The sequence below is a fragment of the Canis lupus genome, chromosome 23 (genome assembly GCF_003254725.2).
Source record: "Canis lupus dingo isolate Sandy chromosome 23, ASM325472v2, whole genome shotgun sequence".
In the NCBI taxonomy this organism is placed as follows: Eukaryota; Metazoa; Chordata; class Mammalia; order Carnivora; family Canidae; genus Canis; species Canis lupus.
Window position 1 is genome coordinate 24,132,236 of NC_064265.1, and position 18,760 is coordinate 24,150,995.

At 38.4% G+C, this 18,760-nt stretch overlaps 1 pseudogene; it reads right to left on the reverse strand.

The window, feature by feature from the left end:
* Positions 1 to 344: 344 nt before the first annotated feature.
* On the reverse strand, positions 345 to 5,877 carry LOC112661033 (nucleoside diphosphate kinase, mitochondrial-like; annotated as a pseudogene).
* Between the last annotated feature and the right edge of the window lie 12,883 nt (positions 5,878 to 18,760).

The following is an 18,760-nucleotide window of genomic DNA, read 5'->3' on the forward strand; positions in this document are numbered from 1 at the left end:
AACATGACTTATCTTTTTTTCATCCTTTACTTTTTTTATATAGCACCATGTCCAACCCTTTGGGGGAAGGAAGGTTATATAATCACTTTTGCAGACACCTCAAAGGTTGCCTGCCACTTTGGTATAGAAAGGATATGGTCCAATTTCTTGCTAGCTTAAGATACTGAAAGGCACATAATGTTGGTAGATCAACCTCCCTGGGCTGGGGTAGGGCAGAAGGTAGACAGGGAGGTGGTCTGAGATCTGGGACAGGAGGACAGAGCATAAGTGTGGGCTTAAGTTCTTGTCAACAGAATTAGTTGGTCTTAGGCAGGTGCTGGAGTGGAAGAGGGCAGGCTGAAGGCTCAAGCGAGGTAGATGTTGCAATGGTGGCCTCCTTTTGCCCAGTCCACCAGTTCATTGCTCTGGAATCACAGCTGGATTTCCCAGTGGGTTCCCTCCAGGAGGCACTGGTGTGAATGACATTCCTACAGCTCCATGGACCAGTCTAGGCTGTTTCTGTGAGCTTCGTTTTCCCACCAGTCTTCCTGTGCAACACCCTCAGGTTGTGCACTGATGTGAATGTTGAAGTCTCCTGTGAAGATGTCCAGGACAGCCTCAGCCAAGTTGGTGCAGACTTCACTGAGGTCTTCCCAGACCATGGTCACCAAGAGGCCAGTAGCTGATGAGGGCTGGGTAGAAGGTATTCCTCTGCAAGTCATGATAGAACTCAGCAAGGATACTTTCTGGTGTCTCCAACATTTTCACCCCACTAACTTGTAGCACTTTCTCTCAAGGCACCGATTACATCCTTACCCCAGTGAGCCACTGCTGCAACATATCTGCTTACCAGAGTCTGCTCCAGGTCCAAGAGGGCCCTCTTGAGCTGGGGTGCACAAGCAGTCTCTCCCAGGAGCAGTAGGTTACACAGCAGACCCTATAGCACTGTGCACTAAAAGGGAGGCCACTTATGTCACCTAACCTGGGGCATCTTGCTGACCTGGACTGACTCAGCTGCCTGAGGTCCTCTTCATCCCTTTACTTTTAATCTACTAATTTATACTTAAAATGAGTTTATTGTTGAGCTGAGTCTGTTTTTGTTGTTTTTAATCCACGCTGACAGTTTTCTGCCTTTTAATTGGTGAATTTAGACCATTCACATTTACAGTGATTATCCAGAAAGTTGGATGAATTAACTGCCCTGTTTTTTTTTTTTTTTACCATTTTCTACTCCTCACTCTTTGTTACTTTGTTATCTTCATATTGTTTTCTATTTTCTCTGATTTTAATTCAGCTTTTTTTTTTTTTTTTTTTTAATAATCCCTACACCCAACATGGCCTTGAACTCATCACTCCGAAATGAAAAGTCATCTGCTCCTCCAACTGAGCTAGCCGGGTGCCCCTAATTCAGCTTTTTATAATGATTTCATTTTCTCTCCTTCTTTAGCATGCCAATCACAAGTTTTTACATTTTTTTAGTGGTTGCCCTAGAATCTGCAATATATATATTTACTAATCTAAGCCCACTTTTGAATAACACTAGACCACTGTACAAGTACTACAGATATTTCCTAACACAGCATTTCCAATCTTCTCTCTCATCCCTTAGAACATTGCTGTTATTCATTTCACTTATCTAGAAGCTATAATCATCCAATGCATTATTGCTACTATCATTTGAACAGTTACGTTTTAGATAGATTATGAATAAGAAAAATATTTTCTTTTATTTTCATTTATTCCTATATTATTGCTCTTCCTTTCTTCATGTAGACTGAATTTTCTTACCTATCATTTTCCATCTCTAAAGAATTTTTTCAAAACATTTTCTGCAAGGCAAATCTACTGGCAACAAATTCCCTCAATTTTTGTTTGTTTGAGAATGCCTTTATTTTTCCTTCATTTTTGAAGAATAATTTCACTGTATATAGAAATCTAGGCTGATAGGTTTTTTCCCCCCAATACTTTAAATATTTCATTTACTCTCTTCCTGATTGCATGGTTTCTGAAGAGAAGACTGATAGAATTCTTACACTTTTTATTCTAGAGGTAAAGATTTTTTTCTGCTTTCAAAAGTTTTTTGCTTTTGTTTTTTGTGGTTTGAGTATAATATGCCTAGGTGTCATTTGTTTGTTTATTTGTTTTGCTACTATTTATCCTGCTTGGTGTCTTCTGATCCTTGATTAGAGGTTTGGTGTTTGTTTCTAATTTTGGAAAATCCTTAGTCATTCTTGCCTAGATATATTTTGTTCCTTTCTCTCTTTTCTTTCTCATATTCCTATTATAGATGTGTTATAGCCTTTGAATTGTGTCCCACAATACTCGGATATCTGTTCCTTTTTAAAAACACTATTTTCTCTTTGCTTTTCAGTTTGGGAAGTTTCTATTGACACAGCTTTATTTATTTATTTTAAAAGATTTTATTTATTTATTCACGAGAGATACAGAGAGAGGCAGAGACCTAGGCAGAGGGAGAAGCAAGCTCCCTATGGGTAGCCCGATGTGGGACTTGATCCCAGGATCCCTCAACCACTGAGCCACCCAGGTGCCCCTTTATTGATGCTTCTTTAAATCTTATATCACTGATCACTGATTCTTTTGTCAACTATTTTCAGTGTACTGATGGGCCATCAAAGGCATTCTTCATTTCTGTTACCTTTTTAAATTTCTAGCATTTAGTTTTGATTCTTTCTTAGAGTTTCCATTTCTCTGCTTATATTACCCATCTATTCTTTTATATTGTTAAATCTCACATTAGTGTCCTTAGTATATTAATTATAGTTATTTTATATTCTCAGTCTGATAATTTCAAAATCTGTCATTTCTGAGTCTTGTTCTGATGCTTCTTTTGTGTCTTGAGATTGTGTTTTTGTTTGGTGTGGTTTTACCTTTATCCTGCAACTCTTTATTGATAGCTGGTCATGATGTATTGGTTAAAAACTGAGGCAAATTGACCTTTAGTGTCAGGTATTACATTTATCTGGCTAGGAGTCAGGTTGTGTTTACAGTTTGCTGTTCTGCAGGTGTCAGAGGTTAAAATTTCCTCTAGTGTCCTTGTTTTTCTTAATATATTTTTATTTATTTTTATTTTTTTTATTTATTTATGATAGTCACACAGAGAGAGAGAGAGAGGCAGAGACATACGCAGAGGGAGAAGCAGGCCCCATGCACCAGGAGCCCGATGTGGGATTCGATCCTGGGTCTCCAGGATCGTGCCCTGGGCCTAAGGCAGGCGCTAAACTGCTGCGCCACCCAGGGATCCCTAGTGTCCTTGTTTTTATGTTTTATTGCCTTTGGGTTTCTCTAAAGACTCCTTTTTGTTTATTTTACTTATTTATTTTTAAAAGACTTTATTTGAGAGAGCAAGAGAGAAAGCATGAGCAGGGGGAGAGGCAGGGGGAGAAGCAGACACCCCGCTGATGGGGAGTCCTACTCAGAGCTTGATCTCCGGACTCTGGGATCATGACCTGAGCCAAAGGCAGACAGTTAACCAACTGAGCCACCCAGATGCCCCTAAAGTCTCCTTTTTAAACGGAATCCGAATATTGCAGTTCTTTCTTCTGTACTTTCCTGTTATAAAGGAGTCTTGCTGATGTGGCAGTAAGGTGTGAAGAGGAAGTGTTCTATGATCTACCATGATTAGACCTCAGTCTTTTAGTGGACCTGTGCCTGGAGTGTGATCTTTACAATTACTTGTCAGCTTTTTCTTCCCCTTAGGTGAGACAGAAAGGCTTGATGGCACTGGAATTGTGCATTTCCTCCTGCCACCTGAGTAGCTAGAGGGACTTGGTTCTGAGCATTTCCTTTGCCCCATATCAGTTAGGATCTGGTGAAACTGTTTCTCTTGAAAGGAGGTTTTTGTTAAAGAGAACAGAATGATCTGACCATATTTCAGAATAGTTACTTTCCCCCTTCCTCTGTTAGAGCACTAGAGGATTTGTCTCTGATCTTCACTGTAAGAAGCTGGTGGAGCTGATGAGTGTAAAGCTCACAAACGTGTGGAAAGACCCTTAATGCTGGGCTTCCAGGAGTCTTATCCCTTAAGCAAGCCCATGCTCAGTCTCCGACAACTGGTAAATGGCCATTTTTACGTTCTTACCAGTTCCTGGCTCCAGTGGCTTCTGTTCCCAATAAGCTGTGACTCTCTCTATCCATCTGTCTGTCTCTTCAGTTTTGGGGGGCAGCAGTTTGCCTTGTGGTCTCAATACTCTGTTGTATCCAAGAACAGTTGTTGATTTTCAGTTTTTCACATTTTTTTGTTGTTGTTGTGAGGACCAGAATGATGGGTTCAAAACTCTTTACGTTAGACTCAGATTTTATTGATGAATTCTACTAAGCTTGAGAGAATAGATTTTGATGATATAAAAATTATTGATAATCATAAAAATTCAATGATTTCTAAGTAATATACAAACTTATTATAACTCTTATACAAATACCAAAGTTATATAAAAACTGAACATTGTAAGTTCGTCTTTCTTAGGAACATAGAGGAAAATGCCCTAAATAAAATAGTTAAAAGTGATCACACAGATTTGTTATTTATTTACTTACTTACTTGATTTTTAGAGAGAGAAAGAAAGCCAGGACAAGTTGGGGTTGAAGGTGGAGAGGGACAGAGAGAGAGGGAGAGACAGAATCTTAAGCAGGCTCCATGCCTGGTGTGGAGCCAGCATGGGGCCTGATCTTACAACACTGAGGTCATAACCTAAGCCAAAATCAAGGGTCAGACACTTAACCAGTTGAGCCACCCAGATGCCCCCAGAGAGACTTTTTTTGTGACTACTCTTCTTTTAAAAAATATTTTCCTTTAGAAACATCTTAGCTTTCCTAATAGCTTAGTTACCACAAATGAGAAGCTTTTCATTTTCAGTTCCCTGAAGCATTGATTAAGCACAGTGCTAGGCACAAAACAGATATTCTATAAACTTGTTTTCAATGAATGAATGAATGAACATTGAACACAGTGCTCTATAAGGGGAATTGTGAGAGGCGCATAATGAAAAGTGTAAGGTCACTGCCTTTCCAGAGCTCACAGTCTTGTGAGGAGTCAGCTACAAACATAACAGACTAACCCAAATCAGATTGTGATAATTGCTGCTATAGAGAAACAATCACACTTCTATAAGTGTATGTGGGAAAGAGAGATTAATTCTAAAAAGCAGTGTTTATTTAGATCATGGCTTAAGAAATAGAGGGAAATGAAGCTTTCTGACTAAACTTAATTTCACAATTACCCAGAATCATAGAATTAGATTTGCACAGTGGTCTATCAGAGGCTTAGTTATTGCCAATTAGATCATAGAATCATTTTAGAATGCATTCTAGATTCAAAAGAAATGATTTTGGAACCTGAGTTTTCCAAGACTTTATCACTCTAAAGGTAATATCATGTCATTTTTATGGCAAATATTTTAATATCCATGGTATGTTGTCTCAGTGAACATACCTTAAAAACTCCAGCCCCTAAATGTTCCTGGATATCTTCAGGCAAATTTCATGTGAACAATTGAATAGTCTTTCCTGAATCTTCTGCCCTACTCTGCTCTCTTCTTATGGTCCACAGGTCTAGAAGCTGCTTGGGAGAGAGAGTGCCTCACCTGTCACTGCACCTGACCCTCAGCAGTGCTGCCTCCCTCTTCATTTCTGCAGCAAAATTGTTTTATCCATATAAGAGGGAAAAGGTCTCAGTCTCCCACAATGTGTGGTCCTTTGCTTTGAGATTAGTGTGGCTTGTGTTTTCATGTCCCACAATCACATACACATACACATACACGTGCACGCGCGCACACACACACACATACACACACCCCTTTCTTTTTTTTGCTGTCACCTAAACCTACATGGTTTGGCAAAGGGACCATCTGCAAAAACACGTTCTGTTTTCTTTTTCCCCATTCCCCATGAACTTTCCTCATTGCCCTCTCTTATAGGAAAAATACTCTCTCCTCTCCCAAATCAGGCAAAAAACTTCTCCAGATCCTGGAAGCTCAACTCATCAGTTCTTGAAATATCTCTGATCACTCCTAACTCCCAGTGTAGGATATGAATCACCCTTCACAGACTCAGGAAGACAAGAAAAATCACATCTCTTCATTTTTTATATGTCAACTTATTTTGATTTTCAGGTTCTTCCTGCTTGGTAATTCTCTGGGGCTTCATGCCATGTTTGGGACATGGGGCTCTATTTCAAGTCCTCCCAGAATCCTACTGTCCAGACATATCTTTCTTCTCTGGAGATTTACTGCTCCTTCAGGCTGCTGCCAAGGAAATACTCACAGCCCTCCCTGCTTGCATGAAGCTCAGATCTTTCTTTCCTTTCTCTCTAGTCCAACCTCAGTCCAGAGGAATCTCCTTCTAGTTGTGAGGGGGTGGTTTGTCTCTCTCCTGCTCCTATATTTTTTTTCCAAGCTACTCTGCTTCTTCCTGCTTGCTACTTTACTTCTTTTCTTCTATCTCTCAAAAATGCATGTGGTTTCCTAAAGGCTTGGGTTTGGGAGACAAAGAGCCAAGACCCTGGTTTCAGTCCTATGGCATTTCTCCCTAGGCAGTGCTGGACAGAGAAGCCTGTAATTTGCTTTAAAAAATTATTTATTCACTTGAGAGAGAGAGAGAGAGAGAGAGAGAAAGGGAGAGTGAGAGCAGGGGGAAGGGTAGAGGGAGAGAGAGAGAATCCCAAACTGACTCCCCACTGAATGAGGAGCTTGACTCAGGGCTCAATACCATCATCCTGAGATCATGATCTGGGCTGAAACCAAGAGCCAGACCCTTAACTGACTGAGCCACCCAGGCACCATGAGAAGTCTGTACTTTGAAGGAGAGAAAAGAAAAGAGGCACAATATGGGATTCACCTAATCCCAAAATTTACCTCAAATACTATCTATTCACATCAGTTTTGACTTTAGCTTAGATTCTCCAATATGTTTTTAGAATTATAAAGACATTTAGAGATGGCCTATTCTTATCCTTGATAAAGAGAAAGAGGCTCAGGAAAAAATGAATTTCAAGGCTCAATTCTGATTATCTATTAACTGTGTAACAAAGCACCCCCAAACCTAGTGGCTTAAAACAATGACAATACTTATGATGATCGTTATTATCTCTGGTGGTCCTGGAGTTGGCTGAACTCAGCTGGCAATTCTCAGTTGGAGCCTGTGCAATATTGAGTCAGACAGTGGTGACTAGGATGCCTGAAGCTTCGTTCACTCAACTGTCTGAAGGTTGATGTTGCCTGGTGGCACAGTCAAGTGGCGGCTGAACAGATGGGGCTCCTTCAGCTTCTTCCTTTATTCTCATGTAGTCTTTTGACATGGTCTCTCCAGCATAATATCTTACCTTGTGGCTCAGAGTTCCAAACATACATGTTGAGAGAAGGGATGAGAGTAAGCTGGGTCCCCTTTCATGATCTAGCCTCTCACAGGAAGTCTTAGTGACATGACTAAGGCCAGCCATTGTTCATTGGTGGATAATTAGACTCCAACTTTTGATAGAAGTGTCAGATAATTTGCAGACATGTTTTAAAACCACAACAAGTATATCTTCTTCCTCTATGTTGGTCAACTCCATTTCCTTTATGTCTCATGTCTAGCCTCCCCTCTGCAGCATATAATTTATTCCTTTAATGTGAGCAATGGTTAATTTTATGTGTCAACATGACTAGGTGGTGAGACGGCCAGATACTTGGTTGAACGTTATTTTTGGGTGTATTTGTGAGGACGTCTCCAAATGAGATTAACCTTTGAATCAGACTGAGTAAAGAAGATAACCTTCCCAATGTGGCAAGTATCATTTGACCTTTTTAGGGACTGAATAGAACAAAAAGGCAGAACGGGGGAGAATTTGCTTTCTTTGCTTGAATGCTTGAGCTGAAACATTGGTCTTTTCCTATCTCTGGACTAGGACTTACATCATCAGTTCTGGTTCTTAGGCCTTCAGTCTCAGACTGGAATGACACCAATAGTTTTTATGGGTCTTCAGCTTGCAGATGGCAGATTGTGGGACTTCTCAGCCTCTATAACTGCATGAGCCAATTCCTCATATTCATTCTCTCTTTCTTTCTGTATGTGTGTACACACACACACACACACACACACACACACACACACACACGGTTTCTCTGGAGAACCCTGACTAATATAATATATCTTTCAGATTGGAAATTTTCTCTTCACTCCTAGAGTCAAATTCCTTATTGGCTTCCTTGCCACTTAACATGTAAAGTTCAGCCAACTCCTCTCTCACTTTCTTGCCTTTTCCACTTTTCTGCCATTTTTTTTTTTTTTGAGCTCTAGTCAGGCTTAAACATTAGAGTTAAAATTATTTTCCAGACTCCTAGATGATTTCATTCATTTATTTTCAGACTAATTTTAAAGATACATTATCACATTTCACATTACTCTAGAAACTGATTTTTGTATTTTGAATAAGGCACAGTAATTATGGAATACGGAGGGTCTGACCTACAGGAAGCAGTCCTGCTGATGAGATTCTCAGCTCCATCTTACTTGCACGAGAAAGCGTTGTTGATTCACAATTAGATGTTGCATGCCAAAGGAAATCTTGTGAAGGAGATAGCTAGGACTCAACTATAGATATTTTAGAAAGTAAAAAGTGGAGAGTTTAGGACAGGGCTGGCAAACACCCAGAGAATATATCACAATGCTCATTTTCCTTACCCCTGTTAGACATGGCTAATCAGTCATAGCACTGCAGCTGGAAGTGGCCTCAGCACAGTGCCCGAGGAGCTACTACAAATAAAACTATCTGGATTGACACAAAAGATAAAGATCTTTTGCCCTCTTGGGTCCACACTCTAGAGAAAAAAACTGAAGTCAAGCTAATGTTAAGAAGACTGTGGATGTGGATTTTGTTTCCAAAGCTTATTGACGGCAGAAGGCATATTTATAGCAATGTGAACATGGTGGTTTTCTGACTGGCATGAGAGTCCTGCCAGAGAGTCCATCCACACAGATATAGTCAATAATCACTTGTGTTGATTGTGATGTGTGGTACCTTCAAATTACTGTGTCTTCAGCCTCTAAGAGATTAATCACCTTGGCTATACATGGGGACATAGCTTTCAATGGTTTTCATTGGTTTTCTCAAGCCTACATCGTAAATGGTACAAGAATCTTCTAACAGGAAATAAATTGATATAATTGTGGTAAATATGATTCTGTCCTCAAGATACTTCCTTTTCAGATGCCCTTCACTTCTTGGATTTCTTTTGCTTCCCCCATATCCTTACCTCTGTGTAGAGTTTAGCACATGGAAGAGGTACAAGAATTTGTGATGATGCTGTCACACAATCATTTTTTAATTTTATACCTTTCTACATGCTGCAGAAAATCAAAAGAGAAATGAAGAAATTTCTCCAAAGCATATTGCATATATCATTCTGGATGCATATATAGTGTCCTGATGCTGCAGACAACTGCTTAGTCATTCATTTTATTTAAAAAAAGGGGGGGGGGGGAACCTGAGCCTCTTAAGAGCTAAAACTGAGCCACATTTTGATTTTTAATGTTTAAAAAAATAGAAAAGAACATTTTGGCAAGCCTGTGATTATTTCTAATTGCCTTAGAGAACTCATGTTCTGGGGATGGGTTTGATAAGAAACAAAGCATAGAGAATTGATTTTGTATGCTATTAATTCGATGCCCATGCCACACTCAATAAATGACCATCCTGTTTCATACCACCTCCTCCCAGAGGGCAGAATGGAAGAGAAGAAATACCTGGGCAACCTTTGGGTCAGTCTCTGTGGAAGGCTTCAGAAACATATGCTATCTGGGCATGCCCATTTATCAAACAATTTACACAATTCTTTTTTCTAGCCTATATTACCAACATGACACAATTACTAGATTTATTAATTCCTTGTTGCTGGGACTAGAGATTTCCCAATGTGATGGACTAATGCATATTGCATTAGCGCTAACATCTGGGTCTCTACACCCACCAACACCAAGAGATTAACTGAAAAACAACAATACAACTTTTCCCTTTGTCTCAATGCAAGTCTCCTCCCTTCCTCCCTCCCTTTCCACATCTTGCTCTTTCGCTTCCTCTCTTAAGCACTCAACAAGCTTTCGTGAGCAAAGAAAGTAAGAAAGTGTTTGATTTACAACCTCATTTTGTCTCTGCTTGTATTTCACCTTCTATCTTCACATTTCGTATTGAAACCAAGATGAGTAGGGGGAGACGAATAGGCTATCTATTTTCCTCTCAATCTTTCAAGTCTTTGGAGAAGCACCAATCACCATTCAGGTTGTCAAGAATTCTATCAAGATCTAGGAGCAGGGCTCAAAAGAGCACAACAGCATATGGTTCTTACATTAGGCCTGGGGCCTGGGGTCCACTTCATCTTTTGTGGGGCTAAGAGAACAGGCAGAGAATATGATGGTCATATGCCTCCTGGGATCATTGTCCTCTCCTCACACCTGCTCATATAAATGCCTTCTGCCATCACAATTTGTTGCCTGAGATCCCACTGTTGGCTATCCTGCTGTCTCTTGTTATCTCCTACTTCCTTTTGTTCTTGTTGTTCAACCTTTGTGCCCTAGGATCTTGCCCCTAAAGCAAATGTCTAAGGCAGGTGTTCCAATATCTTGGGTACAGCTCTCAATCTCAGTTATTTGTAAGATTGCCTATGGAAGCAGACCAAGCTTTTAAAAAGCAAGCAAGCAAGCACTGTGGTAAAGACGGCAATTGACAAATAGCTTCAGTGTTGGAAAGGCAATGTCATAGTCATCATGAACTGGTTACTCATGTCCTGACTAAAGGGGGCAGCCATGGTTCCCTATATGCCCTAATTTTCCAGGTTTTTTAATTTTTCAAAATAAGCTGGAATCAGATTTCCATGTAAACTCTATTTATGAATATTTACAACTAATTCACATTTTAAAGAAAGCATAATGCAAGTACCACCCCCCAACCCCCACCCCCACCCCTACTGCCCACCCAACCCATCTGTAGGTGTGATTAGACCTATGGGATTACAGTCCTCTGGTTTTAGACTGTTTTCCAATCGGTATGCCGATTGGAAAACAATGCCAGGAAATCTTGTCCAGAAGTTTAGACTTCTTCTTTTTTAAAAAAAGTTCCATTTATTTATTCATGAGAGACATATATAGAGACACAGAGACATAGGCAGAGGGAGAAGCAGACTACCTGCAGGAGCCTGATGCAGGACTTGATCCCAGGACCCAGCATCACACCCTGAGCCAAAGGCAGACACTCAACCACTGAGCCACCCTGGTGCCTCCAGATGTTTAGACTTTGTAAATAGCTTTTCCTCATTCATGGATTGCCCCTTAATATACTTTTGCCTAAATGCTCTTTATCTTCTCACACTGTATCCTCATCCACCCCATGTCAATTCACCAGATGTTCAAATGAGTATCTCTGGTAAGTGAGATACCATACAAGACACTATAAGAACTACAAAAATGTTAATGAGAATGAACTAGACTGCTGAAAAATTGTCCCAAATTAGTGGTGGCTTAAAGAAATGGGTATTTATTTTCCAGATAAATTAAATTCCAATGTGATATGTTTTCTTCATAAGTCAGGGACCCAGATCCTTCTGTATCATGGCTCTGTTACCCATCAGATGTTGCACTTGACTGCATAGCCTTAAGGTGATTCATTATCTACTCTAGTCAAATACCACCAGACTATGTTATAGTAACAAACTTGCTCTAAATCTGAGTTGCCTCATATGGGTCCAGTGGCTTTTCTCATTGCTATATATCTGGCACTAGTGGCCTGCAAGTCCATTGTGGAAAAAAAGAAATGGAAAATACACATTGGGTCTTAATTGACTCTTTCTGAAGGTGACACAACTCCTGCTTCAATCACATGGTAAGAGATAGTCCCATGATCCCAACTTACTGATGTAAGAGGATGGTAAATGTAAAGGATCACATATACAATTGGTGATTTATAATACTTTTTGCTATGCAATCAAATTCATATGCCACCTAGTAGGAATATGAATTGGTAAAGGGGAGGGAATGCCAAAAAAATTCATGCGTAACTAACAACTCTTATTCTGCTGTATACATTTTTTATCACATGGTTATTCCTAGCTATGAAAGTGGCTGGTTGAGAAATACAGTTTTAATTCTGGGTGGCCATGTGCTTAGCTAAAACTTAAGGTTCTATTATGATAGGAAAAGGAGAAAACAGATATTTGGAGGCAATTAGAATATTTTGCTATAATGAAGTTGATATGGTCTTTGCCCCGAAGGAGCTTACTGTTTAGTAGAAAAGATAGATGTGTACATAAAGGATTATATTGAGGTTAATTGTGTCTTGCTTTAAAAGAATAAAAGTGTTGTGGGAAGCATAAACAAAGTTAGGGGAGAGATAATCCATTAATAATTATGTAAGGAATCAAACAAGTATAATGAGTTAGAGAAAACTGTATTCTTTGGAATGCCTTAGGGTCCTGGGAAAGTTTACTAGTCAGGGAAGTCCTCAAAGATGAGGAGACAGAACTACATTTCCTATAGGCCTGCTCACAGTGGTTAAGGGTCACATATTTGTGGGAAAACCTACATCTTGTTTTCTCCCACATAGTCCAGGTTTACACTTATCATTCCAGTGTATTATTAGTAACATCCTCTTTTAATTTCAAAATGTTCTAATCTGGGCAATAATAAATTATTTGATCACTCTAGTCTAGTGATTGGAGGTTGGGATATAAGAAGGTAGGAGAGAATATGAAGAGGGAAGCTGGGAAATGGTAGAAGCATGTGTGGTGTTGGTGTGAATTTTTTTCCCAGAATCGTGCAAATGTTCATTAAAGTTACTAACTTCATGAAATCATGAGCATGACAGTTTCTTAAGTGAATGGTATAAAGTCAGTATACGAGATGGAATGGAATCATTTCTATGAGGAAGTGATTTTAGAATCAGCAGAAATCTTGGGGTACTAGATTCCATAGCTGTAAAATTGAAGGCTGAAATCAAGTTGAAAGGGTGTCCAAAGGATAAGGACATTCATCAGTGTTATGTCCTACACTTAAAAAAACAGATTTTATTTATTCATGAGAGATAGAGAGAGAAGGAGGCTGGGAGATAGAGAGAGAAGGAGGCAGAGACATAGGCAGAGGGAGAATTAGATTCCATGTGGACGGCCTGATGCGAGACTCAATCCCAAAACCCCAGGATCACACCCTGAGCCAAAGGCAGACACTCAACCACTAAGCCACTCAGGCATCCCTATCCTACACTTTGTAGGAGGTACTATTTGAGCAGAGTCCTGAAGAACACTTTATTGATCTGGAATTCCACTTGGAGTCTGCATTTCCATGTACTTATTCCATGTACATCCTCTCTCATGCACTCTAAAAAATCAGTAACTCCCATACAACTTTTCTCTTTATACTCATGATCATTTTAAAGGCATGCCCTAAAGCCTTCCCCACTTCTTCCTTCCCCAGATAGAATTATACAACCAACCCCATACCAGTCCTTACTACTAAAAACTTTACCACTCCTCCTTCATATTATAGCTGATTTAGACAAATGGCATGAAAATGAGAAAGCACTGGTTTAAGGCAGGCTTGCCCACTTGCCACTCAGTGAAAACATGGAAACAAACAATGAAATGAACTGACACACACAGGAAACCTACGTTGAGTTTTAATTTGTAATCATCCACAATTTTGGAGAGAGTCACTTCACCTCTTTGAATTTGAATTTACTTGTCCATAAAATGATGTTTGGAGACCAGATCAGTTCTTGACAAAATGCTTATTCCATGAGATGCTGTTCTTCAAGCAGAAAAGTATTTCCTTTGGAGTGTATGGTAAACCCACATCACACATTGGAATTCCTAGAGGGAGTTCCTCCCCTAAGAATTACTTCTTAATTATGTCAGATGTACCATATCTCAAACAGAAATGTCTCTATTTACATTTCACATTGATAGAACAAAACTGGCTCCATAATTTGGATGCCTGCATGGATCAAATATACTTTCCCTTCATTCACTTTCATCCATCTATATCTGTACTGGTTCATTTTCAGCTCTTACTTCTTCTGGTTATGTCTAGGATAAATTTTGTCCAAATATAATTACCCAGGTGGCCCTGGGGCAGCTTCATCCAACTTTATTAGGCTTCTCCCTTCCCAAGGTCACCTCTACTCTAGGTCTTCTTTAACTTAGCATTTACAGTGTGCTTCTGAATTTTCAACTTTATCTCCTGAATTATACCTTCTCATATTAAAATAGGATTTGCCTATTTTTAATTTTGTCTCAGTATTTTCTGAAGGGATTGAACATATTCCCTTATTGTTTAAACGGTATTTTTTACCGTTTATTTTTGGGAATGACGAAGCTGTGCCCAGCCTTTGCACAACCCGCATCCAACCTGCAAATAATCGGGCTGTGGAAAAGGGAGTATCCCACTCAAATAAGGAAGCTGCTGAAGGAAGTCCAGCTAGTCAAGCCACAGATTGTCATTGGTGATGATTGGTATTCTTTTAATGAAGATGACCGGTACTGGTGGAAAAGCTGAAGACTCCTCCCACCCCACCCACTCTGATGGAAGAACATTAAAAATAGTCTTCTGGGGTAAGCTGTGCCCAGAAACTCCCTCTTAGAGATAGAATATTAGTTCTGGTTCTCAGAAAGCCCTCAGTGACATAGGCTGTGACTTTTAAATCCTAGGATCTCGGTATTTGTGAAATGTCTGTCCTATATATTGGAGCATATACAGAAAATTGAATAAACATGGAGAGCATTCAAGGAATAAAAAAACAACAAAAAATAATAATGGTATTATTTTTAAGCTTGTTGTTTAAACGGTATTTTTTTTTCTTGTTGTATTTCCTTCTAGTTCTTTTTTCTTTCAATATTTTTTTCTCTTTAGCTTAAATGGGGCTCCTGTTTGTTTCTATTACCCAACTGTGGTTGACATTTGTATATCTTGTTGCTTTATTTTACCTGCTTTCTTTTGGGGGGGTGGGCAGGAGGGCATATAGACTTTGAACTTCATAGATTATCATACTAATTTTTCCCATGTGAGCAGTGTCTCAAAGTCATTTTTGGAAAAGAGCAAGTGACAAATTCTTGAAAACTTATCTGGTCTATATTTATAGTACATTTATTATAATTAAATGCTTTGCTTTTGTTTATCAACTTTACTAATAGCTAAAATATTAACTAAGAGTATATCAAACTTTTTAAAAAGATTTCTATTCATTTAGAGAGAGAGAGAGAGCACTCAGAGGGACAGAGGGGTAGGGAGATGGACAAGCAGACTCCTTGCTGAGCGTCAAGTCCAATGTTGGGTTCAGATCCCTTGACTCAGAGACCATGACCCCAAGACCATGAACCTAAGACCATAACTCCAGTGGAAACCAAGAGCTGGGTGCTCAACCAACTGAGTCACCCAGGCACCCCTGTCAAACAGTTTTTAATCACCTTGTACATCTAGGGGTTTTCCACCATCTTAAATATATAGAAAGATTTTCTAGGAAGACATTATGTGTAACCTTTTGGTTTGTGAAAATATGCCACACGCCTATGTAGATCTCCCCCTCAAACTGGTCTAAGAGAAAACTTTGAAGAAGGGAAAATGTTTTAGAAAAAGCATGGGCATGTGTTACTGAAAAGAAGTTATTTAACCTTTGATCTTCATCTCCTTAACTGTATAATGGGCATAATAATGTCTGTTATATTAAGTGAGTTATTTGACATGAATTGCTAATCCTCAACCCCGTTTGACCTACAAAAATGACAATTTCATATTAGTAATCTGGCACCTAATAAAATGAGCCAGCATCAGTCATTAATAAAAGCGGATTCTCTTAGCCTCTCCATTATCATATAATTTCTCCAGTGCCGCAGTAATGCCCTGCTCTTCTTCCTCTCTCCTTAGACTCACATGTTTCTAGTTTCTTCTATCAAAACTCAGGAATCAAAGACTTGAAAAAAAAAAAACCCAAAGGCACAATTTATCTACCACGTCATAAACATTTTTTTTCTGATAAAATTATTGCATTTTCTGTAGAAAATTAGGAAAATACAAAAAATTTTATTTATCCATTTGATGGAAAGAGAGCACAGGGGGAGCAGGGGAGGGAGAGAGAGAAGCAGGCTTCCTGCCAAGCAGGGAGCTTGATTTAGGGCTCAATCTCAGGACCTCAAGATCATGACCTGAGCCAAAGCAAGATGCCTAACTGACTGAGCCACACAGGCACCCCTAAAAATACAAAAAGATTCTTAAAAATACTACTAATAAACTATTGTCCACCAGCCTTCCAAATTCATTTATAACATTTCCAGATATATGGAAAAAATATAAATAAAGCATGTAAATATATGGGGGGAAGAGAGTTTTCATTTTAGTTTTTCAAAATACATTTATTTGATGGGTATTATTTTGTATCATTTCTAAATTTAATGTGCCATCAAATATTCTTTTATGTAATTTAACATATTGTTAATGGCTGCATGATATTCCATCTTAAGGGGATACTAACATTTATTTAAACAATCCCCTGGATATTTATGGGTGTTTTTTGGTCTTAAAGGATGTACCATGATGAAAATGCTAATACATAAATGCCTGTTCCGATCTAAAACTCTTTCTTAAGGATTAACTACTAGAGGTAGAAGTTACAATTACTCAAATTTTAATAGTGTCAATAAATTGCCCTGCAGAAAGTTTGTACCAGTTTATACATTCAAGGGCAATTCATTTAATTATCTACTTCCTTAGACCAGAATTTCTCAAATTTTTTGTTCTCAGATGTTTTTATTCTCTCAAAAATTACTGAGATCCCTAAAGACTTATGTGAGTATTATGTATGTATTACATAAGAAATTAAACCTGAGAATATTGTAAATGTTTATGTATTCATTGATTTTAAAAGTAATAAACTTGCTATAAATTAATAAAAGTTAAATTTTCATGAAAAATAATTGTATTTTCCAAACTAAAGGATCTCTTTAATATCTGGCTTAATAGAAGGCTGTTGGATTCTCATATTTGCTTCCACGATCAATCCACATTTGGTTGAAATATGTATGAAAAAAGGTTCTGACTCACACAGAAATGTAAGTGAAATAGGGAAAAGTATTTGAACAGCCTTTTCATATAACGGTAGGTATTTTTCTTTGACACTACCTGAAGACCAACAAGTGATAGTTTCTTAAAGGTTAGTTGCAATATGGAATCAGAAGTCAATGCTTTGAACTCTGTTGAATTAAAATCCAGTGGTCTGTCTTGCACCTAAATGGCTCTTTTACTTATCCATAATTACATAAAATCATGTGTTGGTCACGGGTTGAAAAATATTGTTTTTCAGGGTTATGCATACCTTTCAATCTTTGACACATTTCACAATAAAATACCAAAACGCCACGTTTATTAGCATCATCATCAGTCTCATCAGAAAATTCTTTAAGTATTGGGGAGCTGTCAAAGTACTGTTGTTTGAAAGCTTTAATTTTATTATTGGTCATAAATATTGTCAGTTGTTTTCCTTGAAGCCACAAGCTCCCTTCATTTATATTCCAGACAATATCTGCCAGATATACAACTTTGAAAACCCATACTTCATCCCTCATTCTTTCAGATAAAAATGGTGGTCCTTGAACACACACAAGTGCTTTTCCTTGAGACAATTGTCATACTTTTGTATGCGGCAGAAGGGCTTTAAATGTTCTTCCCATTTCATCACATAGAATATTAAAAAGACTTGTACTCAAGGGTTGAGATTTAATGAAATTAATATTTTTACTACTTCACCAAGGACTTTCTTAAATGAAACTGACTTTTTCCCCCCTGTACATGAATATTGGTGAAGAATATGATTATTATCAGCATAGTTTATTTTCATGGTCTTAAATTGTGCTTTGGCACCATTGCTTTGGCACAATCAATGCAAGTATCAGCACAGTGAAAAGGCAAATAGCATCTTAGTATTACTGTGAAAATAATTTTGCCCTCGTGGCCCCCCTGAAAAGGAAAGAGTGGTTCTTACTATTGTATTATTATTATGGTTATTATACCTATTCTTCCTATCCCCTCTTCAATGAATGAGGGCAGGGATGAATTATTTTTGGATCCTACCTTCTCCACCCCCCCACCAGCAATATTTACTGATTAATTCCACTTACTAATACTCAAAAACAAAACCAAACTTCACTGATGGTGCAAAGGCAAGACAAAGACACAGGTTCTGAAGCAGAAGAGAAGGTAAACACACAATTACTTTTAAAAAAATTATTATTTATGTGTTTAAAGTACAAATTAGTTTGGTAGAGAACATCTTATGTCTGTTTTATTTCCATATCCCTCAGACTGACAATGGGATGCCTATCAATTAATTCATTTAGAAAGCCATACACCACAAGAAATAAATTATTTGTCCTCTGGAGCTTGTCACAAGGGGATTTTTAAAAAACCATTAAACAGAAAGACAACTGCTCATCTTTGAAAGATGAAAGGCCACTTCTTCCTCCTCAGCTGATAGTTTCTTAGTAATGATACCTACTATGGATGGTGTTTCACATTATAAAGCATGTCCATATACGAATTACTTAGCCTCTTTGAACCTTGTTTTCTTATATGTGAAATTGGATTAATAAGGATGCTTTGGGAGTATTTAAGACAATGAATATGATGTGTTCAGCACTGTGTCTGGCACCTAGGAAGTTTTCAGAATGATCATGGTGATGATAATAATGGTAGTAGTAGAATCAGTAGTAAGAGTAACATCTGTGGGAGCTGTTATTTTAGGCATCAGTAATGCGGC